The following is a 24,244-nucleotide window of genomic DNA, read 5'->3' as shown; positions in this document are numbered from 1 at the left end:
GCTACGCAGATGCAATACGTACAGGCATGTGTTACTCCCATACAGCAACAGGCTTTGGATATATCTTGAATCATGGTCTAAGTCCACTCTGGCCAGGGAATATGGTCCCCTTCTCCACTGGGAGTGCAATATGGGAAGGAGAATGGACCCGCTGCTGTGATGAATTATAAGGAAGAAAATTGCCTGTGGTTTGGCAAGACTGGGTGTATCATAGTTATTTACTGTTATTATTGATGTGTACATGAGGTTAAGACAATGTTTTGCCTGAACTACACTGAAATTGGAGAAGTTAGCTAGTGTGTGTTCACATCTACCTTTTCTTTGGCCTAGGGATAGTTTCTGCTGACAACACGGACACAGGCAAATTCACTTTCAGAGCTGTATACCTCAGACCTTCAGGAAAGCTTCTTAAGTTAGCATGGTAGGTGGTTTAGTGTGGCCAGTGCTCATTTTTCAGCTGCTGTGGCAGCTCATCCTTTGCTTTGGAAGCACTGATGATGGACGTTAGAACTGGATTGACTACAGCCACATCTCTGTTCAGGAGCCCTGCATTTAAACCTGAATGGCCGTTACATTTGCTTATGTTTAGATCCCTTATATGTCGTTATAGTCGTTATATAGAACCATTGGAAGGTTCAGCTCTCCTTTCAGCTGCTGAGATCCATGCTGCTGTTGGACACCAGATCAGGCCATGAGTGTGGGTCGATTCAGTCCTCTTGCCCTGACTCTCAGCCTGAAAACCACATTGCCTGGTGTGAAAGCCTCATTGTCCAGGTCATTTACAAAACAGAGTGGGCATGGAGAATCCATCCGACGGTATTCTCCTCAACAGGGGCAGATCTGACAAAACCCCTTGGCAGTGTCAGCTGGGGCTAGATAAAGCACCTGGTAAGCTCATCAGCCATAGGGCTGTAAGGTCAAGGAGTAGATAATCCCTCTGAGCCATGTCAATGGAACAAGATTATTTCCAAGCTCTCCCATTCAGCGATGGGGTCAGAGCTCCACCAACACTGTCAAAGAAGAGTACTCCCACTCATCCTCACTCTCCAGTGGCTTCTGCCCATCAGCGTTTGGCTGACCCATGGGAAGCCCACCAAAACAAGCTGTGTCCCACTCTCTAAGTTTTTATTGTCTCCACTGGAGATTTCACATGACAGTGTGCCACATAAAAGGAGGAATATCATTGACTCCCTTTGGAGTCATGCAGAACAGTGCGTCCCACTGCATCTTCCTGCCTTTAAGGCCAGTCTTCCTCTGAGGGTGGGTCTGAGATTTGCCAGCTCATGAAAAATAATCGAGACATTTCTATGCTGCCCCTGTCATGCAGCCTTGAGTTCAGGGACACGCTGAATTCTGTGCTCAGTTTGCTCTGTTTTGGTATCCCACATCGGGGGCGTTGATTAGAACAGTGAAGGTAATTGTAACTGCCCTCTGGTTTAGAGCATTATTTATCCCTTCAGCCGGTGTAATGCATTGCTTTCACAGTCGTCCTCATCTGCAAAGTGCGGCCCTGCTCTAAAAAGTAAAAATGGCTTCTGATTGCAAAGATTGCATCTGCTAACCAAAAGGTATAATAAAAACCTCAGGACGGCATAGTCCAGCAGCTTCACAGAGGAGGGCAGCATCCCTTATATGCCTGATCAAAAGAACTGGGGAGTAAACTTAATGAACTGCACTCAGAAGTGGCTCTTTAGGGATCTTATGTCACTGTGGTGGAAGGAGAAAGTGGGGATGGCGTTGGGATCTCCTACTGCAGTTCAGCACAGCAAGAGGAAAGAGGTGCTGCCTTTCCTGTAAATCCTCATTTCTCAATCTAGTCCCACATCATCTCCATCTTCCCAGCTGTAGTGACTATGAAATCAGTCAGGCCCCTTGGATTCTGCAACAAAGTCCTGCTCCAAAAGGCCACACATTGTCTGCTCCAACATACCTGAAATTCTGCTTCATGCCTACTGTGCAGACATAGGCAACAGCTTTTCCTGCTAAGCTGAGCTGTGCTGTTTTGGGGGCCTCTTGCCCTGTTTCTTATTGGGAATCAGGTAGATATGGGAGAGGATGCATTTGTTTCATCTCTGGAGCTGCATGAAGAAATGATTTTTAACTTGGCAGCCTCACTGGAAAATCATTTAGATTCAGAGAAAAACAAATGTAGATTTTTGGGGGTTTAACTCACAGGCGGAGGAAGGGGATCAGTCTTATTGTTTTCAATTGACACAAAATGTTCCATGTGATCCAAAATGAAATGCTTAGCTATGGACACATGTGAACAAAGGCAAAGAGGGGGTGGGTTATGCAACTGCATAAGGAAGGAGCAGTTGCTGCCATCACAGTCCTTTATCTGTTATAGAGAGGGCAATAAGAGATACCCATCTCCAAAGGCCCTGGAGCCTGGTACAAGGCTGGATTAGGCTGAAGTCCCTGCCTGGAGTCAAGCAGCTGCCCTGAGCATGGGTCTCTGACACCCACTCACCCAGGAGTCCCAGTCTCTAAGGGGTTCTGGGCCAGGCTGCTCTCCACCGCTCTGCCTTTCCTGCTAGAAGATATTATTGTTTAAATACTGATTGGGCCAGAAGACACCCTTCTCCCTCCTGTCAAATTACAGTACTGTCCTAGGAGATGGGATGCACAGGTCCCCTTCCTCTTGGGAAGGATTATGAGCTTTGTGTCAGAAGAACCCGACAGGAGAGGGGAGACTGAGAGCCACTCTCACACCCCGGGGCAGGTGGGGGATGTCCTCTGTGTCCTGCTGCCCACAGCCATGCTCCAGGCAGCCAAAAGGCAGGGCTGCATCTTCCCTTGCTGGCCGGGAGTTTGACCTGGGTATCCTACACTCTTCAGACTAGACATAGCGGTACAATTTGAGAAGCGCTACCTCCTCTTGCAGATTTGTGAAGCTAATTGCCATTATTTTTTTTCCCTCCCCAGCTAGCGTCATTCAGGAAATACAGTACTAATAATGTGTGAATAGTTTCAGGACAACTAAAACCACATTTCCAGAGAATGTATTATTCTCTGGAAAAATAATAATTGTTCAGGTCTATTCATGAGCACACACTTGCAGAATTAGTTCCATATATCTGGGAAGGAATCATTTCAATCTCCTTTTTGAAAGAGGGTAATTGTTGGTTATAAAAAACTGACCAGGAAAATAGAGTGAGACACAATTGGAAGTGCTTAGAACTTAATGAAGAAAATGTTGTTCGCATTGGTGCCAGCATCATTGATATTAAATAAAATGCAACTTCATTCAGCAAGCTTCTCCCTCATTCTATTGTATTTGCTAGTGGTTTTTCTTATGTGAAGAGGATGTGCTGCCTATTATAGAGCTGTCTTTGCCTGTGTTATATGGGTGAGGAAACCCACTCAGCCTGTGCTGCAGGATCCATGATGTGCTGCTCCACAGGGCTGAGTGTGGGACATACGCTTAGTAAAGGATGGGCTCTGTCCTCAAAGAGGCGAAGTCATAACCAGCTGCAGCAGGTGGTGGAAAGACAAACAGGTAGTTCATGATGGGATACAAGGCAACAGCTAAGTCAGTGCAGGGCTCTCAGACCTCCCATATGAAAGGCTTGGATGTGTCTGGACAGCAGATCACCTTGCTCCTAAGAGAACTGGGATGTGGCAATACAATATGCCTATCCAGAGAGCTGCAAAAATGCAGGAGCTGTGAAGGAAGAACTTTGATATAAGGAGAAAATATTGTCAGGGCAATTAAACCCATATGAGAACATGAGGAGAGCAAGCAGGAGCACACAGTAACGCAGCTGACTCCAGCCGGCACTGCTACTTGCCTTTCCAATAAAACAACCAAGAGACTCTCTTTATTATAAGAAAATAGACCTGAATAAGGATAAAAGGAAATACTTTTTCTGGCAATGTAGAAGATAGAGGGCTCTATGTTGCAGAATGTTATCGAGGCAAACAGTTTAGACTGAACTGTGATAGACATGGGATTAAATTTACCCATGCTGTAACTCAGGGAATGGAGCATGTCTTAATAAAGCATGAATAACAACATCTGCAGTTACAATACATAACACTAGCAATACACATGGCTTCAAAGCCCAGGCTAGCCAGGATGGAATCACAAGCACTATCAATGCCCAGCTTCAGGGCACAAGCTAATCAGCCACGAAAGGGGCAGAGTAAGTTATCCCTACTGCTGTAGTATTTAGGTGAATTAGGACGGGGTTTGCACCTTCCCTTCAAGCATCCACTATCATTAGCTTTGGTATTGGACCACATGGACAATTACTTTTCCCTAATGCAGCAGACATTTTCTGCCCCTTATTCTTCAATAAACTGATCCCAGGAACCTCCTACACAGCTCCTCTCAAGTGGACTTCTCATAACATTTTGTCAGAAGGGTTGTGTGTTTGGCTATTTTCTTCCTATTGGTGTCTGGTGGGTGGGGTGGGCTTTGTTAGCTCCTTGCTGTTACAGGAGAGGATTTCTTAGAGCATGGACTAAGGAAGTATTGTTTCTTCTGCTGAACAAGTTGCTAACAGCCAAACAAAACATTGCAAAACTAAACAGGACAAAGCGTGTGCTGCACTTCAAGAGGCTGGTCTTGTTTTAACAAGAACCTGAAGCAGATGTTAGCAGAGGACAAATCAGAGAGAACAAAAAGCACCTTCTCTCTGGTCCAGTCAGAAATCTAGTCAGCCTGATGGACAGGTCATCTCTACATGCAAGACCTTCCTTTCATTGTAGGTTCTTGAGGAGGAGACATTGTTCTCTGAACCCCTTGGCAGGTGAATTCCTCTGCTTAATCGGTGAGTGTTGATCATAAAAATCAGAGATACCCCTCATTAAGTGGAAGGTAGCACTCTGTCCTCAGATCTGGTTCTCTGCTCTGGGTTTGTCCCCCTTACCTGGCATTTCATTCTCACTCACCAGGTCTCTTGGTAGCTCGTCTAGCCCCCCTCTCCCTCATGCTTCTATGCACATGAGGGGTATTGTATCTGCATCACCCAAACTCTGCGTTATTTCACCAGGAAGCAGAAAACAACTCTGCTCTTTCTGTTGCCATAGAAGGTCTCAAGAAGTATTAGATGCTTGTGGTCTGTCATGGACCAGCCACACTGGAGGTGGTTCTGCAGAATCAGGTAGGTACTCAACTGACTATTTAAAGGGACATTTGTGAACTCTGCTCCCTGTTACCCCTGCCACCACTGGGGAGGTGAGCAGGCTTTCCTCCAGCCTGGCTCGAGCTGGAGCTCTCCGCCTACCTGTGCCCATCCTGCCCTCAGCTCTTCCTGCTGACTGATGGACCAGGTCTGCCAGCGGTGGGGGCCTCAGGAGCCCATTTCATGCCACTCCACATTCTGCTGAGCTATTCCAGGCAAAGCCTGTGCTTCGACACCCATGGTGCAGAGTCAAGGTGCTAGTAGAAGACAGCAGCCACAGCTTCCAGCATCGGGTGTCATTGACACAGCAGCAGATGAGGCTCACAAACCGGGAGGCAGCCAGAGTCCAGCCCCTCTATTGGCTTCATTTGCATTGAGGCTGCAAGAGGGAAAGGCAAATGGTGGAAAAGGACCAAAGGAAAAGGCAACACATCATGTCCTCAGTGGCAGTGACGAGCTAGTCACCAGTCAGGTAGCAAGTTCCATCCTCATAAATTTGCCATCAGTCAAACTCCAGAACAGCTTCAGTCCTGACCCTGGTGTTTCTAAGGTCTGGAGAGTTCTCAAGATGGAAGCGTAACAAAAGGGAAATGTGTGTACAGCTATTATTAAGACTAAAAAGAGAAAATACAGAACATGACTTTCATCATGGATGGGATTTACTGCCTACCCCCACCCGTCACGACATAGACGTGTGATCTTCCCTGAGGACACTTCTCATTGAGAGGGAAAAAAGCAGATGGGCTGATTTTTTTTTAGTGCTAAAGCTGCATGATGCAGTATTTAATTAGATGAATATAAACTTCAGCGAAGATCAGTCTGGAAGGCAGAAGAGTCATTCTAGTAGTATAAAGAGGAGAGGAAATGGTGAGCAGGCTGGAAATAACACAGAATTAGAGAGGCTGGTTTCAATGGATTTCTAAAGAAATAAAGTAGTTTTAATTGTGTGACAAATTTCACTGACCTTTCACTGGAGACAAATCTGTCTTTTTATCTTTTATTTGATCTTGTACGCAGCCCTTTCAGCTGCGATCATTTCAGCTCTTGGAAAGGCACTGCAAACCTAGCTGAGACAACAGACATTTGAACTCAAAATGATCTTTTTCTTTTTCTTTGACAAGAATTAATCTTCATGGAACGATTGATTTCCCAACACAATACATCACAAGATACTGTTCTGTGTCCAGAAACTGGCCTGCTGGCTTCCTTTCTCTTATTGTGCAGCAATTGTCTATTCTGCTCCCTGCTTTCTTCACACTACGCTGGCTGCTGTTATTGTTTCATTGATAGAGTTGCACCTGACTGTATTTTTACAGCTCACCCTATTTACAGCTGTTGTGCTGAGTTTAATTGCAATGCCTCAGTCAGCTCGTGATAGGAAAACGGCCGTAAGGGCTGTCCCTGGCTGACAGTTCCAATCCCCTGCTATTACATGCGAGCGCGTCCTGTCACATCCTTCGTAAACACAGTCAGCTCCATCATCAAGAAGCTTTTAAGGTAACCTTTTTGGCGTGTTGTCTCACTGGAAGCTTGTTCTCCACCTCTCCTCCCCCCTTGGGTGTTCTGATTATTTGTATGTCTGCCATTGCTTTGTTTTCACAAAGGTGGATAAAGAGATGGATTCTTAAAACTCCTCCTTTTATAAGTTTGACATGTAGTTAATTCTTTGTTGTCGGTGATTAATCCCCTGGCATAGCATTCAGAGCAGGGTAATATACAGAGTGATATGGAGCAATCAAAGCTGATGTTGATTTAGTCCCAATACCAAACCAATGCCAAGGTACATGACTTCAGATCTGCTCTCTAATATATCAATAAGGGCTAAAGGATGAAACACATGTTGGCGTTTGAACAGAATTTAACAACTACCTCAGCATTGCAGTATCTCACTACAGAGAGCTGAATTTCACCCACAGAGAGCACATGCTGATATGTACAACACTCTGCCTTGGGCTTTTAAAGACCTTTTCCAAGCTCTGCAGAGCCAAACTTTCTCCAGAGTTAGAGAAACACATGCTGCATGTGCTAATGCACCATAAATCAGTGTTCACTAACACTCCATGGCTTTTCATGTCGGGGAAAGTTTCTAGAAAGCAGATAAGACAGAAGAATTTATCTACAATCAAGGAAGGTGTGAGACACAGGCTGGGAAACAACTCCAGAAGTTCAGAATTGAACTGGCTTGGTTTTGCTTGGTTTTGAAAGTGCTCCGACCTCAGGACACGGTAACCTGAATTCTTACAACCTCCTAGGGAATGACACTGATGGAAATCCCACGCTGGCTTAGCATTTCAAACATGCTTAGGTTACTGGACAATTTCTAATTGACCAACAGAAAATTAATCAATAAAAAGAGTGTAACCAAATACAAATACCTGTCACCAATATTACGTGTCTGGGAGGTACAAATCATATGCTGTCATTTTCCAGCTTGGTGTTAAGTCAATATCTAAACCAGATGCACTAGTGGCTTATGATATTTTTGTAACAAGCTACTCAAATAGATTAATGCTGTTGGTCTCACAGCAAAAAAGACACATGGAAACCCATCAAGAAAACACTCACCCTTGTAGAGGCACGTGGAACATGAGCATTCATTACAGAAGCTTTTGAAACCATGAATAACTGGAAGAAATGAGAGGCACAGCAACTGCTTCTGCACAGGTGACAGGAGGAGAAGGGATCCCATGTCCCATACGTGGAGAGGAGCACATTTGCTTCTGCTACATGGTCAGTCACTGCAGAAGAGTTTGGAACTTTACTGGATGTGTGCATTTTAACTGCAGAAAAAAAAAATCAGCCAGAGGAAGGATCATAAAAAAACAAGTGAGCAAAGTTAGTCCAGAATTCTAATTAAATAACAACAGAAGACACCAAAACTGGCACATTTTTGTGGGCAGACCTAACATTTCCAGAAGAAATCCATGTCAGACTTCGGAGTATTATGTCAAACAAAAATATTTTTTTGGTTTCCAGTTGTTGAAAGCCAAATGCAATTACATTTTTTTAGGAGCTAGGCACTGAAAATTGCAATGCAACCCCAGAAAAATTTGCTTTGCAATCAAAGTAGCTTTTCTTCAGGGTCCCCCCAAAAAACCCTAAAAAAGTTTTAAGTAAAAGTTTCGGTATAAACTTTGCCAGTCTAAACTTTCAGAAACAATGACCAGTTGAGGTTGCAATTCATGTGGCTGTTCTCAAGGCCTGAGACCTCTTCAGACAACTGCAGTTGGGTGGTCGCTACAGGGTCATGGTGTCTGAGATCATTTGCAGTCAGTGCAGAATGCCTTGCAGAGGATCTCAGGGCTACAGCACAAAAGACATACTTACTCTTCTATATAGAGGAAGTTTATATAACTAAGTCAACAGAAAAATAGAAGCACAGAATGACTAGAAAGCCTCAAAAGCTCAAGGGTATGACGAACAAACATGTCTACCCTATCAGTCCATGACAGTTCATATGCAGACAGGAGTGACTGCATTCTTCAGGATGGAAGAACCCCAAATGCATGTAGGCCAGTGCTACCATCAGTGAGGGATAGCTGATGTCTGTACACCCTCTTTTTCTATGGTCCCCACCATGGCTCTCTGTATTGTCCAGGGACCAGAAATTTCTGTTTAGCAGAGCACTTGCATAGGAGTCTTACTGAAGATTAGCAATAAGTATGCCCTCCAGTATTTTCATGAATACTAACGGATACGAGCAGATCCCTGAAATTAAGATGTTTTAATTTCTTATTAGAAATAAGAAATGAGATAAGATGCAGTCATCAGTCAAGAGGACTGACACTGACATGGACCTCTGGGTATTGATACCTGGGACTTGCTACCCAGGACCTGAGCAACAACAGTCAGCACCGCCTGCCTGCCGGGCAGATGGATAGGATGGAAGATCCATTTAAGCACTGGCTGAGTCTTGTAAATTCCAGCTGGGATTTCAAAGAAAGGAGAGCTCCTCTACACCCCACAGTTGTTGCTTGTTCTGTGCCAGGGGCTGAGGAATTGCATGTGCCTTTCCTCAAATCCTAGTATAACGTCCATGTCATTCCTGCATCTTGGGATCAATGCTAAGTCTCAGACAAGCTAGATTAACCTCTCTTCTTACTGCTTGGCATTTTACTAAGTAAGGCTCTAGATTTTGCATGTGGAAATAGACTTTAAAATCTGTGCTGATCGTAACCAAAGTGAATGTCTACCAGTGTAATTTTTGAGAGAGTAAAACCATCACCAACTATTCACAGTCAAATAGGCCACCTCCTCTCTTTCACTCCCCTTTCCTTCCCCTGTAGTCTTCACCCTCACAATAAACAGGACTGTAGATTTGTGATCCATTGACGATTTTACTGTAGGTCTCTCCACCCATTCACAAGTGCTATCTGTATCACTTCCAAGGTTTTTGTGCTAAAACCTCTAGCATTTCAACCAATCCAAGGCCTTTTTTTTTTTTTTTTTTTTGGTTTGAACTGTAAACTTTTTGAGTCTCTCTCTCTGTGTTTATACAGTGCTGAAGACAATGGGGCTATTCTTGATTTATCATGAGGCACCACCATAACAATTAACCACCATAATGACAACAGTATGGACAACCTGCTCCCACCTGCACTTTGATGTGAAGATTTCTAAAGCACCAGATCACTCCTGGCAATCCCTCTATAACATGAAACACCACCCTCCTCCAACATCAAAAGTTAGAACATCTTTGTCTGAAAAAATTCATTTGCATGATAGCATCTGCACACTGTGTTCCGCTCAGAGGGAGAAACATGTTTATGAATGCCAGTGAGGAGCGCACTCACAGATGTGAATATGAATATGAATAGGCTGTGACATGCAGGTAACTCTACTCTGCTGTTGTCAGATCTGGTAACCTTGGGTACTGATGATAGCAATCATACCTGTATGACACACGTAATCCTGGCTACCAAGGTCATCCACACTAACTTGCACTGACACAACCAAGCATGGGTTTTCAATGATTGTGGGGTCATTTGCCACAGTTAGAGAGATCCTGTCAAAGGAAGATACAAGACTACAGGCCTCTGAGAGGGCTGGGGTCACCATGAGAGGCTCTAGGGATGTTTGCTGCAGAAGAACATAATAAATATGAGGTTATCACTTTGCTATATTTGACAACTTTCCTTTAGAACAAAGCTATCAAGTTACAAAGGGCACTTGCAGTAGATGGGGAAGGATCTCAGGTGCTTCTGCTTTGGGGAAGCAGGTGACATGTCAGTCAATGGTCCCTCATCGTCACTGATATATCTCATTCCACTAAGCATCAGTCCTGTCTCTCCCCAGATGACACAGTGGCTAGATTTAGATGGTGAGTACGCATCTTATCTATCATAAGTTCTATAAATAGTTGTCATATCCATGTACAGTATCTTGCTGGACTATTTACAGCATGATCTGAAGCCCCTTGAAGCCAATGGAAAGGATGCCATTTACCTTACAGGGCTTTGGATCAGGCCATTATAAACTCTTCACCTCTCGGTGTATGTCACCACACTCTTCCAGGACTATCACAATGTGCATGGTGAGCCACGATCTGTAATGGGCTTCCATGTGGACCTACTGCATGTTTTGGCTATGGGTAAATGATCTCAATGGGAGAGAGGAGGAAAAAAACACAGAATGAAAGCAGACAGGGACAAGAGTTGGAAGGAGTCCATCTTCTGCTTTGGTATATTTTCCTGCCTATGATAAGAGAAAGATTAAAGAGAAAGAAAAATGAAAGAGGACAAGATGAGAGCAGGTTAGGAGATACCTAGTGGGAGGCACCAAGCTCTGTGGCTTGAATTCTGTTGTCTGCATTGAGATGCGCTGGCTGAGTCTATTTTCTTTGCTTAGTATTTGATATTGTGTCTCCTACTCTGAAATGGGAACAGCAAGTCCTGAGAGGGCGTCTACTCTCAGTCCTGCACAGCATATGCACCAGCAGAATTAGGCTGTGTAAACTTCCTTCATCTTGCAGCAGATAACATTATGCCTTCCATAGCAGCAGGGAGAAGGGACAGGAAAAATGGCCCAGCTTGGAGGACTGGGTGATGGGCTGTTCTGTCCCTCCTCTTCCAGCCCTGGCTTACTGATATACTCTGATAAAACCAGCCAGTGAAGTCAGCATCAATGGTACCTGGGCAGTTCCTAAGGACCTTACTAACTCAGTAAGATCCTTGTGCTTGGTGCCATATAAACAGAATTGATGGATGGTCTCAGCCCCAGGCAAATTAAAACCCAAACATAAATAAAAGGCAGCAGTTTGGGGAGAATGTGTAAAAAATGAGACCATTTTGGCCAGCACACTAGGCAGTAGCTCTCATCTTTATCCAGCATCCTGTAGGCAAAGGGGGGGCTTTTATGTTTGATCTGAAGGAGGTAATAAGGAATATTTTCCCTGTTCATCTTATCATGCACCAATGAAAAAGTAGAGACTGGCATGCAAAAATCTTCATATCTCTGTAACTCAGTGTTTTGAGGTAAATAGGGACAACTTTCCCAACCCAACTTCAGCAAGTAGTAATGAGGGAACCGATATCAGTGCTGTAGACCAAACCTCAGCATGGCACTGCAGGCAGGCAGAAGGGCCCTGTGAGGTCTTGTTGTTGGACCAGGGGGCTGGGGAGACACTCAGTGTCATGCTCGTCTCCCTTGGGGTGCAGGAAGAGGACCCCGAGGTGGGTAGGGAGACCTCCCCCTCCTTCCCACAGGCAGCGAGTGCTGCCAGGTGGAGGTGCCTCTGCAGGTGTGCATGGGCTCAGCTCAAGCAGCTCCAGCCCCAAGTCTGCAGGCTCACCAGGGCTAGAAGCCACCTGGCACCTGCAATTACCCTGGCCAGGCCTCTACACCCTACGCTCGGGGAGAGGGAGAAAGAGAGAAGGAAAAGGCAGCAAGGAAGGTGGGGATGGCTAAGGGTGGGGAGAAAGGAACAGCAACACCAAGTCAAGAGAGCCAGAAAGTTTCACTGCAAGTGATAGCAAGGGATGACTGACAACAACCGGTATGGAAAGAAGAGAGCTGGAACCAGCTGCCGGTTGGGAAAGGGCATGCAACAGGGTGAACAGCCTGCCTCTCCTGGCAGGGTGAAAACTGGCAGCAAGCAAAAATCCTGAAAGACAGTGCAAGAGGTCAAGAGGCCAGGAGGAAGGAGTGGAGGGAAGGGACATGGGTGGTGCCTGATGCTGTGGAGGAAAGTGTATGAACTCCTTTTCAGTACTCTCTAGTAGTGCCCAGTGGCAGGACAAGGGGCAATGGGCACAAACTGAGACAGAAGTTCCTTCTGAATATGAGGAAGAACTTCTTTACCTTGAGGGTGATGGAGCACTGGCACAAGCTGCTCAGAGAGCTGAGCCTATGCATGATCCTATTGCAGACTGTACCTTAGCAATCAGGAGAAGGCAGGTAGCTGGACACACGCCTTGCTGCTAGTATCCCCGTTTATCCCTGTCCATGGAGAGGAGACATCTTTCCCTTTACCAGAACCATGACTCATCATTCATTCTTTTTGTGCCAAAATGTGGCTTGCGGGTACCTAGCTTCTCTGAGTGGGATTTTTCAGGAAGTAGGAGACAGCCCAAACATCTCTGATAAAACCAAGCCAAGTCTGAGGCAATGTGTTCAGTAGTCATTCTGGAGAGCATCAGCTTTGGTTTCCGCAGAACTACGAGGTCAGAGTCTTTGCTGCCTTTCCTGAACCCATGCAACTGGAAGAGAGAGGGGGATGACTTACTACCACAGCAGACTTAGTTCACTGCCTTTAATACTGCAGAAGTTAGTGGTTCAGAAGCCAAATGAAAGAAAAAAATAATCTCCAAACGTTTTTGTTTCCTTATAAACAAGTGTCTACTTTGGCTTCTTTGTTTTGTTGTTAAAACAGTTATAAATATATATATAATGCATGTATAATATATATATAACATATAATGTAGTCATCAGAAAGCTTTACGTCAACTGAAAGTACAGCACAGTGATGAGTGAGTGCTGTCTTAAGCCAACATCTTAGCCACCTCCCAGATCTGGCCTCACACCCTCACGTACTCACCCCGGAGGTGAGTGGCTGTCTAGGACTCCTGCTGATGTGGCTCAAATTTGCAAAAATAATGAACTCCTCCCTGGAGCAGAGCTTATACCTCAGGCGATGACTCCCCACCACCCGCCACGTTCTAGCCACTGAGCCAGAAATGCTGTCTTGGCTACCCCTTATGTCTGTGGCTACTTGGCAAGGGGGAGACCCCAGTTCACTGTTACCGAATCCTCTAGGACAGCTCATTTCCTCAGCAATGGGCTATTCACAGGAAAGACTGTACTACTCCAGAAGCTGGTGGAGGATGATTTGTCCCCTCCATCATGCTGTCTGCCTTTAAGCTTCCATTGTGTTGTTTTTGCATGCACAGTCCAGGGTTTCTTTAGTCTTACTTACCCAACCCTCAGACAGTCTGCTTGAAACCCAAATCCCTGAGGAAGCCCTAATGATAAGCTTTAGAGGGCTCTTTTCTTTTAGACTTCAGCTCCTCCTCCCAATGTTGCTTTGCTCTGGGCCGACACTGGTTGCTCAGTGTAAAGGCAGGGAACACAGCCAGGGTAGTCACCAAATCCAGCCTCAACTACATGGCAACAGATCCTCACCAAATGCTCATGAAAGAAAGCTCTTCCATTCATACCACCAGGAGTTTAGTTCATGGATCATCATATGTAATTGCAACCTCAAGCTTTGCAGTGTCTCATTGGTGAGTCCTATTCTGGCTATAAACAATTCTGCCTTTGGTGGCTGTGCATGACTTGGCTGCTATAGTAACATGCACGTTAAAAAACCCCCAGGTACAGCTCATCTGCTAGTAAAGGTCTATGCCTAGCGCGTGTACTGCCCAAGGCAGCAGATCTGTGCTTAACTTAGCAATTCAGGGAAGCTGGAAAATACAAAAATAGTGCTGCACGGTGTCTAAATAAACTAGTTTTAGGAGTGACCTGACTGTATAAACCTGTCAAAGCAACTGAGACATTGGGTGGTTTATGAAAGTGGATAGAGGTGTAGAGTAGATAAAGGTGGGGCTCTTTTTGGTGATCCAGGCTTTAGACTACTGTTACTTTTACTAAACCTGCGAGGGATTTGGAACTCAGCCCTGGAAAATTTAACTAACTAACATATTTTAACACATTAAAACATAACTACAGGTTTTTGGGTTTCTCTTTGGGGGTCCTCCTGAATTGCTACCCCTTCCCTTCCCTTCCCTTCCCTTCCCTTCCCTTCCCTTCCCTTCCCTTCCCTTCCCTTCCCTTCCCTTCCCTTCCCTTCCCTTCCCTTCCCTTCCCTTCCCTTCCCTTCCCTTCCCTTCCCTTCCCTTCCCTTCCCTTCCCTTCCCTTCCCTTCCCTTCCCCTCTCTATTTTTCTTTAGTTCTGACACTTGGAAAATGTATCTGGATCCTCTAAGGGCGCCAGAATTTAGGGCATGACATTTGGGTAAATATTCACATACTGTTTTCAGACAGTAAAATATTCTGTTTCCAGGGCGAGCAACCTCTTCAATTCTGGATGCAATCCCATTTGCTAAGGTATACAACCAGAAGGGACAGGCTTACATCCTTAGCCTGTCCAAAAGGTCTTTACACGAGCTGCAGTCTGCTCCAGGAATTCTGGTTCTCCTTTGTCTCAAAACTTCCAAGGTAAAGATCCTCACTCCTTCCCCTTCAGCCTTCTTCCCTTCTTTGCACTGGCAAATGTGACTGTGCTACTACAAGTGTTGAAGTTGGCTGCTTAATGCCATGCAGCACCTTGACAGGTTTAATTTCAGGTGCTTGATGAACTCACGCATGGCAAGCTTAACTCTGCTTAACTGTCATGTTTAAAATAAGATTTGGGCTTCCTGTTGTTTCTGTTTGCTTGTGGTTGGTTGGTTTTTTTTTAAACGTTGACCCATATATCATTTCCCTGGATTGATAAAGATTTCTTAGTACTCTCTTCTGTGAATGTATTAAAGGGACTATTGTTCAGTTATAATTTTCATGCTTCTTATTTTATTTTCCATAATTAAGTGCTAAACTTTCATAAGATATGTTATCTCTAAACTGTTAGTGTTGCATAGCAGTTTCATTTTATGTGATCTTAATTTGCAGATTTTTTTTTCTTAAATACCTTTTGCAGTTAATGTATTGGTTTATATTGTGGTGGACTTGGCAGTGCTAGGTCAACAGTTGGACTTGATGACCTTAAAACTCTTTTCAAACCTAAATGATGATTCTATAATGAAGTGGAAAAGAATAGCAGGGCAATTACCATTGCTCACATGACTCAGGAAACCAGTAATGAGATGGAGAATCTCTCACCACCGGGTTACCAGATCACATGTGAGTTAGTTGTGGTTTCATGACCACCCTGAGCCAATCTACATCCAGCTTTTGCCAAAATGTGTAGCGGTTTTGCCCCTGTCCATAAGTTCCCATCCCTTCCCTTGTGCCAGAGATAGGGTTCATGCATCCGGGAAACTGAGCACATCAGGCTGATCCAGCTAAATGCTTCACCCAGCACAAAATGGGAAAAAAGGGAAGATTTCCCTCATCTGTCTGAATTCCCTGATCTGTCTGGCTGCTCAAATGCATGATCACCAAGGTGCACGGGTGATGGGTGGGAACACATGATGTAGGGCTGAGTCACCCCTTTCAGATCTAGCACAGAATTAAGATTGCCTTAAGCCAATGATGAAAGCAGAGGAAAAACAAAAATGTTGTTTTCATCTAGGAATTAGAAGTCTATCAATTTGTCATCATTATGGTGTCTGATGTCTTTACAATAATTACTACAACACTAAAGGATGGGTCTCATCTCTGCTCATTTATCCAGCTAGTTTATGCCAGTTTCTCAGATCCCTCTAATCAATGGAAAGAGAAGCTTCCAGAAGAAGCATCTCATACAAAGATGGGTATTTAAGGGGGTGGAGAAATTTTCTGAACATCAAAGAATCATAGAATGGTTTGGGTTGGAAGAGACCTTTAATTTCACCCTCAAGAGCTTCTTTTTATCCAATCTATATCCACCTTCTTTCAGTTTAAAACTGTTACCCTTTGTCCTGTCACTGCAGGTCCTGGTAAATTGTCTTTCTCCATGTTTCTTACAACCTTCCTTTAAGTACTGAAAGGCCATGACAAGGTCTCCCCTCTCTTCTCCAGGCTGAACAACCCCAACTCTTTCAGCCTGCCTTCATAAGGGAGGTGTTCCAGCCCTTTGATCATTTTCATGGCCCTCCTCTGGACCTGCTCCAACAGGTCAGATGTCCTTGACTATAGAGTGAATTCCAGCTCCACCTCCAGGACATCTGCATTTCACATCCCATCTCGTTCTTGACTGGAGTCTGGCTCAGAAATCCTTACTCTCTGAGGGCCTAGCTGAACCGTGCAGGCACCCTCCACATCGATGTGTTCCTGGTGGATGCCTGGTCCCCTCCATCTCTCCTCCCCTCCTGCACTGGCACTGCACCTGCATGGGCCTAACATTTCTTCAGTGAGCTTTGGCTCAGATTGCACGGCCAGCAGCAGGTTCCCAGAGGTGGGTTCTGAGACATCATAGGGGTCTCCCCAACATAAAGATGGCATCATAAACGCCAGCTTTGCTGTTCCCTGATTTCTGTCTGCAGCAGACTAGGCAGGGACAAGTGCTGCGCATGAGGCACCTGGCTTTCTGAGCTCTGCCTGGGCAAATCAGACAGAAGCGTATCCTTACAGAGAGCAATTGATTTGGGGGGTAGAGGGAAGAGGCATTATTTTATTAATAATTTTTTACAGCCATTTTCCCTCCGGAAGTCCTTTCCTGCTATCTTAGAGCAAGGTCTAAGAGTGTATAACTTAAAAGATCTGGTATGGAGATTTTGATCATAAAGACTCAATTAAATGAGGTGTTTGGGGAGTTTAATATTACATTGTTGCTGATGGCTGGCTGATTGTTTTACTTGCCTTTGATCAGCTGTGTGAGTGGAGGGTCATCCCAATCACCGCGGGCCTACAGTATCCGTCATCACCCCTCAGCCCTATTTGTCTTGCGTGTGTATGCAGAAGGCCTGCTTCTGATGAACTGTGAAAAGAAAGATGAACTGTTGTAATGAAAACATTCCCTCCCCAAGATCCTCTTTAGACAACATTCAATTGGTTTGACCTTGTCCCCTCTTGCGGAGGACGGTAATGATTCCTGCAGATGGCTGGGTCATTCCTTGGACACTTGGGAGCGAGGGAGCCGGATTCTCCGTCTGCATTAGCTCTCCAGCTATGCAGGCTGCAGCCGGGAAATGCAAGAGCAGCATGGTTAGACATACCTGAGATAGCTGTCATCTAGCCGGTTGGAGTCCCCATAGATGTCCTGGGCTGCCTATTTTACTTGGGGACTTCACCCAGGCTTGTTTGGCTCACGGCACATGCATGTGCTAGCTAGCCAGGAGGAGTTGGATCTTTGGGGCGGCAGTCTCCTTTCTGGCTGAAGCAAAGGCATGGCCTGAGGGAAGCCATTTGAGACACCAGCCTGGCTTCCCTTGCCCACCAGCCTTGTAGGCAGATGTAAGCTGGCAAATACTAGTAAATGGTGTGTTAGCTGAGCTAGTGGTCTCCTGCCTTAAATCGGTCTTGCTCCCCAGAAGGTAGCCTTTCCTGATTATGTCACATTTAGGAAAGTGACACAAGAGCTGGTGGTGAACACAGCCTTCATGTTCATGCCCACAGTTTTAGGGAGATGAAATCCCTGGATCAGCCTTGGGGAGATGTCCCTGTCCCTCTGGCAGCTGAAAAGGTGACTGTGCTGGAAATGGTTGCCCAGTCATCTTCAGAGGAGAACAGAAATACTTTCAGTACTTTTACTGGTTAATAAGAGAGAGTGGAAAGAAACAGCTCTGTGTGTTATTACAAGGATTTAAAAATAATTGCAAGCTAAACTGGTAACTGCATACTTGGAGGCATCAAAGGGCACACGGACCCTTGTACAAACACTTCGTAATGGCCTGTGCCTGGCCTGAAGAGTTACAGCGAGCATGAGCAAGGAAGGAAAGGCTAAATGAGGAAGAGGGCACATGAGAGCAATAAGACTTGTCCCATGTCACACACGCAGGCCAAAAACCAGAGCCCAAACTGTAGCAGTTGGTGTCCTGTTTGTGAGGCCACTGAGTCTAGTCTGGTGGCCCTTGAAACACTTGTCTTTAGCTGTGGTCAGCCTCCACTTCCACCTGAATAGTGTGAGGACATCAGGGCACATCAAGCTCTTGCAGCCTCATAAGCAGGTCCACAGGCCCTCCAGCAGCACTGTCAAACCCACTTTAAGGCTGTTTATCTTTTTCAGAAGTGCAGTTATCCCGTCCTTCTGTGGCTGCTCTAAAAGCTGCAGCTACTTTAGTGATGTAAGTCTTGCCTGTGGAAATACGCACAAATTCAGCCTGTGTCTGCTGTTTTCCTGCTGGTTTACTCGTTCTTCCTCCATTTCAGGAGTTTCATGAAAATGCAGTCATCATGCACATCGCAGTTCTAAGACACCCTGACACTTGGGCACAGGCCAAATACTGACCGTTCTTGCTTTGTCACGCTTAGTGAAGCAAAAATGCCACCCTTTCTCCAGGAAACAGCATAGCTACCAGCATCTTGGTATCTATAAGAAGCCTTTTACCAGATGCTGCTATCTGCAGCTCAGAGTGGTAGGGGTGGGCTTTTCTGCCTACCTCTGCAGCACAGGATCATGTAGGCGTGACTCATTTAATCAATTTAATCATGTTTCCTTCCATTTTGGGTGCCTTTGATATTACTGCCTGGGCTGGCCTCACTTTCTCTTGACCTCTGCCAGAGGCACATGACAACTTGGTCTCCTGGAGGACTGCAGCCCTGTCATTTACCTAAAGGCCAGGGCTCTGTACTGGGGTATTCCAGTTTGACTGGTCTCAGCGGGTATGAGAACAGCCGGAATGCTTCACCCTTGTACCAGCCCCACAGCTTGCTCTGTACTGCATTAAGTGCTACACTCCCCTGTCACTGTCCTGGGTTAACAGTGCTTCGCGCCAAGGTTTGCAGATTTAGCTACTTTCATTTGGGCAGAATTAATCAACAACCTTAAAAGATGTTTTGCCTCAGCGAAGTCTGTGCGCAGCTGGCAGGAATGGCAGTCGGGGAAAGATCAGGCTTGGGATTCCCCTGCTGGATTTTCTCCAGACAAAGAACCTTACCCAAACGCAGTTGTATAAGAGAAGAAAAGGTCCCTCCAACTGGCACCTGAAGCGGTGTGATGAGGCTGAAACCCTGAGCCGGATTCATGAGGCAGCTGTGTGGGTAGCAGCAGTTTGCAGTGCATGCGGCAACAGGCACTGAAAGATTATTTGCTCCAGTAACTGGGGCTGGGTGTTCAGGATCCAAAGTAAACATACGAGCCACAGTGCTGTACAAAGGTTTAATACCCTATATTCATAAAACACCTTTCATTCAGCGGCATTTTAAAGCATGAATACATCCTGCATGCACAGAGCAGAGGGTGAAGCTGGGCTCAGTAACCTTTGCCCCAGGCAGTGGTGGGAAGAGCAACCAGGTGCTTATGCAGTGCCTGAGCCCCATGTGCACCAGCTGTACCGAACGCTGCATGCACGGTTCCCAGCCATCTGGGATCCAGCTGATCCATGCTCCTAGAAACAAGGTGGGCACACACAACATGACCTGTAGTCGCATCAACTGCATTTGTGAGAGATCACAGAGAAGTTAGGTGTCTGTGTCTTGCTGGGAGGAATAGCCACTAATAATAAAATCACTGAATGCTTTGGCACCACCTCAAAGATCCCCCAGAAACACAATCGCAAAACTAAACACTGAATGTGATCAGCAAAATTATTTGACTTTTTTAATTGGACAACACATGAAGGTTGCAATCCCGCTGCCCAGGCTACGCACCTCTCTGTCTCACCAAATACGCCTAAAGCATCTGATGGCGTTGTTGTCCCAGCCCTGACCTGGTGCCAGCATGAGACTCACCAGCAGGAAAGCTTTCTCCTCCCTCAGTGCATGTCCAGAAACCGCATGCATATCCTGAGTGTCGGGCTGCTGACTGAGAGCACCAACTGCAGGTCCTCCGAGCATGGAAAGCTCTTGAGGTACCTGAGGAGAGGGGTGAAGGGAGAAAAAATTCCCCAGGAATTGCCATCTTGGGAGCAGACCCGTATGTTTGCAGATGTGCACAGGGAAGCACACAAGGATTGATGTCCACCATTTGAAAACGACACGTTAGATTTCTTAATTTTCAAGAGGCCTGGTATATAGCCCCCAAATCCCTCCCTCTGCAATGGAAAATTTCTTCTTGGAGGAAAGTTACCTTTAGGTGAAATGACAGAACCAAGAATGTGCATCATTTTATTAAGCTGGCTAACATTTGCCAAATAATTAAGGGCATAGCTGTTCCTCCGGAAGTATTTTTGAAAGTATTTTCCTTTTTTTCCCATAGCCTTCATGTCTGGCATTTATTCTAGATTTTTTAATTGCCATTTCCCTTGATCACCACAGCCACATTATGAGTTTTTCAAACAGTAATAAAAATAAAATTGTTCTTGAACGACAATGTTTAATTTGAAACTAAGAATTTCACATTCTTATTTTTTCAAGAGGAAAAATATGGATTTAAAAATCCGTGCAATTATCAAATTTATGGGAAAACAAGCACTTTTGAAAGCTACAGAAATTCAAATGTATTGTTGACCTTCAATATTTCACAGATGAATAACAAAAATAACCACCCATTTCTAGATTTTGGTGAAATTAGAAATTGCATGCCTCTGCACTCCCAGATGACTGTCAAATCTTGCACCTCATCAGCATTTATCATTATTCCTGTCTGTTGCAGATGAAGTGGAAGGTCAAAGGAGCTCACTGCCCCTTGGCTGGTGCACACATCCCAAAGCTACATTACAGAAGAGTCACAAATGAGGACAAAAGGATGCAGAAGAGCAACAGAAAGGAGCTGAACTCGCAAACAGGGCAGAGCTGCTCTCTGTGGGGATGTCAGAAAGGCCTTTTAATTCTAAACCAGCCTGTGGTGCTTGCGCTGGCTTAGCTGCACGGGGGATTTCCATCCATCCCCAGCTTGCTCCAGCAAAGCCGAGCTCCGACCTCCCTGGGGAACAGCAGCAGGGGCGGCCACAGCCCGGGGAGCCCCAGGCCACTGCTGCCATCCAGCCGCCCCCTCCTCCCCGCTGACCCACAGCGGGGCACTTCTCCGGGCTAACGCTGGTTGCATAATGCTACCTCATTAAAAATGAACAGGATAACAGAAAAGGGAGGGCTAAAAACACAGGCCCAATGAACCTGCTGAAAAGGTAGCTTCTTTGTCAGGTCTTAAACCCCTGCTCACCTCACAGTGTTTATATCTGCGAGGGCGTGCACACCACTGTTTTACACAGGTCTAATATATGCATGGCAGCGTGCCCTTGGCTTTTTCTTTTTATTTAATCTTTGACTTGACAGTGTTGTAACTTGCTTCCCTGTGAAACCGGAGAAGAAGGGATTGTTGTGTGCATCAGGTTTTGCTTTTGTTTCTATCCCTTTTATTGAGTTACATAAAGAAACTCTTAAGCTGCTTCTGGCTGCTCATAAGCACTCAGGTGTCTGATTCTGTCTTCTGGGACATTAAGGACCTCAGTTGCACCTCAGTGCGACAGCCACCATACTGGCCACCACTGGAATGGTGGTTCAGGATGCTGCCGAGGGCAACTGGTCCAGCAGGGAGCCCTATTCTTTACATCAGCTGAGAGACCTGCCCTTCACACTTGCTGGTTTGCATCTGTAATTCCTTTAAAGGGGAGTCCCTGTGGTGTCTTTGGGATTTTCTTCTGGACAATTTCAGGATGGACATCTTCTCTAAATCCCTTCTCCCATCAGACAACAGTCTTTCAAACCAGATAGTGGCCTGGTCACAAAACACCCACTAGAGAATTAACAATCAGCTTTGTGATTTTCTGCGTCGATAACAGACATCGTAGAAAATGGAGCTAGAAGAAACTGTTAAAGGTCATCTTGCCCTTCCACCAGCCTCCAGATATGATCAGCTGTGCTGAAGACGCTGGATTTGAGACAGTTGTCTGCTGCTAAAGCTACTTAGCTGCTGCTAAAGCCTTCCCACAACGGCACTTTCACACAGCAAACCATCCCAATGGTGCACAAGTCCACAACTGGAGAATGCCTCTTAATATCTCACCTGAATTCCCTTTATTGCACTTTAAGCCCGTTAGTTCCTTTCCTGTCCCCAGCAGACATGAAGAACAGCTTATCCTTCCTTCTTGCAGTAGTCTTTCACATACTTGAAGGGTATTATCACATGTACCCATCTTCAGTTCCCTACTCTAAACAAACCCAACTCTTTCACTCTTTCCTCATAGCTCATGTTTTCTAGCCCTCTGATCACTCTTATTCCTGCCTGCTGGACTCTCTCCAGTTGGTCAACGTCCTTCTTGAAGCCTGATGCTCACAAGTGGGTGCAGATTGATTCAACAGGCTACTCCAAGCCAAAGGACAGAGGGGAGTAGTTTCACAGTTGGGAGATCCTCAGCACGAATGACCCAGTCACTCTAGCTGTGGCACCTCTGTAAAATTTGGCCCTGGGTTAGGCTGGCAATATCCTGGAGAAGCAGCAGTTTTATAGATGAATAACAGCACCTCAGATTCATCCTGGAATGTAATAGGCAGCTGTAGCCAAAAAAAAAAAACCCAACCCAACAAAAACCACCAATAAACACCACTAGGACTGGTATAGTGAACTCCCTGCTAGCAAGGTATTCAGGGACAAGTGGCATTTTCCTGTTGTCTCAAAAAAGGAACTTCTTCCCTTTTACATCTCAAGGCTTATTCTTTGGGAGAGGGAATATGCTAGTACGTCTATACTGCATTTGCAATAAGCCCATAGCAAACCCCAGACTAGTCTGTACATTCAGCACAGTACAATGCCTGAAGGGAGCTGAGCTCCCTTTTGAGATCATGGCATATTGCCCTCTGAGCGGGGAAGACAGGCTTGGTCACTGGACCACAATGACACAGCTCTTCTGCTCCTGGTCCTCCCACTAGCTCTCTGGCCAGCACTGGGATCTTTGCAATGTGCTTCATCGCATGGTGCAGATGTGCCCCAAGGAGCTCGCTGGGTTTGTGGGAAAGGTTCTAACTCCTAGAGCAATTTTTCAAGGCAGCAGGGTTTCTGTCTGGTTTCATTGTCCTGTTGCAAACTTTTTTCCTTGGAAATTGCTCTTTCCAAACTCTAACCTTAACATCCCTCAAGAGCTTGCCCTTCATAAGCCAAAATCGTTAGCTTCCGTCAAGTGAAGACAATGGAAGGACGTGTTAAAACAGCCACACTGCTACACCTCAGGCAAGGCTCAGCTCACTCTCTTCTGGGGAACTGCTCAAATATATATTGGTTAGGATCTGCGCCAAGATTTTTCAGTTAATATTTGCAAAATTTAATCACAACAGCCCAGATTCGGCATTGCCTTAATCCCATTGAATTGTTCCTTAGTCTGCAGCAAGCGCCTCCGGTTTCAATTAGACCATTCATGGTTATGGGCATTTTTGAATAAGAAGGGATCAAAACCTGATTCTGGAAATCTGGTTGCAGAATGCATTCATCCAAACCAAGGCTGCATTTCAGCTGCCCAGTCCACAGCATATTATAAAAAGGGAAGATTTAAATACACACTGTACTGGACCATTGTAGCAAGACTGCTTTGCAAAAGCTTCTCCCTGAAAACCTCCCTCTTTAAATGAGAGAGAGATCAAACCACGAAAACAAGCGGTACCAACCCCAGGAGGCAGGCTTGCCTCCTGAGTGCCAGATAATAATAAATGATGTGTTTGTAATCCACAGCAGAGATACAATGGCATTTTCTCTGACATGAAATACTAAAGAGGGAGTGAATAGTTCTGTAAAGTGCTTTTCCAATGTAGGGTGAAAGATCTTTCACCAGAGAGAGGATGATCTCTGGGGATGGGTTCCTATCTTCTAATTTCACATCAACCAGAAAACTCCAGCAAAACCAAGAAGTGTTTATGTACCTAATACTGCATAATTTCAGGAAGAAAAGAGATTAGACTATGGCTAAAGTGAGTCAATAAAAAAGTCATATGCAGGAAGGAGGAGAAACTGAACG

General features: G+C 45.4%; 1 long non-coding RNA gene across 3 annotated transcripts in view; it reads left to right on the top strand.

Annotated features, from left to right (window-relative positions):
* Window positions 1–23,960, top strand: part of LOC114015811 (uncharacterized) — a 58,016-nt gene extending 34,056 nt beyond the window's left edge. For 2 of the 3 annotated variants that reach the window (XR_003559946.2, XR_003559943.2), the window contains exons 2-3: window positions 14,629–14,783; window positions 20,956–23,960. This is a non-coding gene — a long non-coding RNA (uncharacterized LOC114015811). Of the gene's footprint in view, window positions 1–9,628; window positions 9,961–14,628; window positions 14,784–20,955 lie in introns of all 3 variants that reach the window. The other variant, XR_003559945.2, reaches the window with a different exon arrangement.
* The last annotated feature ends 284 nt before the right edge of the window (window positions 23,961–24,244 follow it).

The sequence above is a fragment of the Falco cherrug genome, chromosome 13, assembly GCF_023634085.1.
Source record: "Falco cherrug isolate bFalChe1 chromosome 13, bFalChe1.pri, whole genome shotgun sequence".
NCBI classification, from domain to species: domain Eukaryota; kingdom Metazoa; phylum Chordata; class Aves; order Falconiformes; family Falconidae; genus Falco; species Falco cherrug.
The sequence above is the reverse complement of the archived record's forward strand: the minus strand, read 5'-3'. Positions and strand labels throughout refer to the sequence as shown.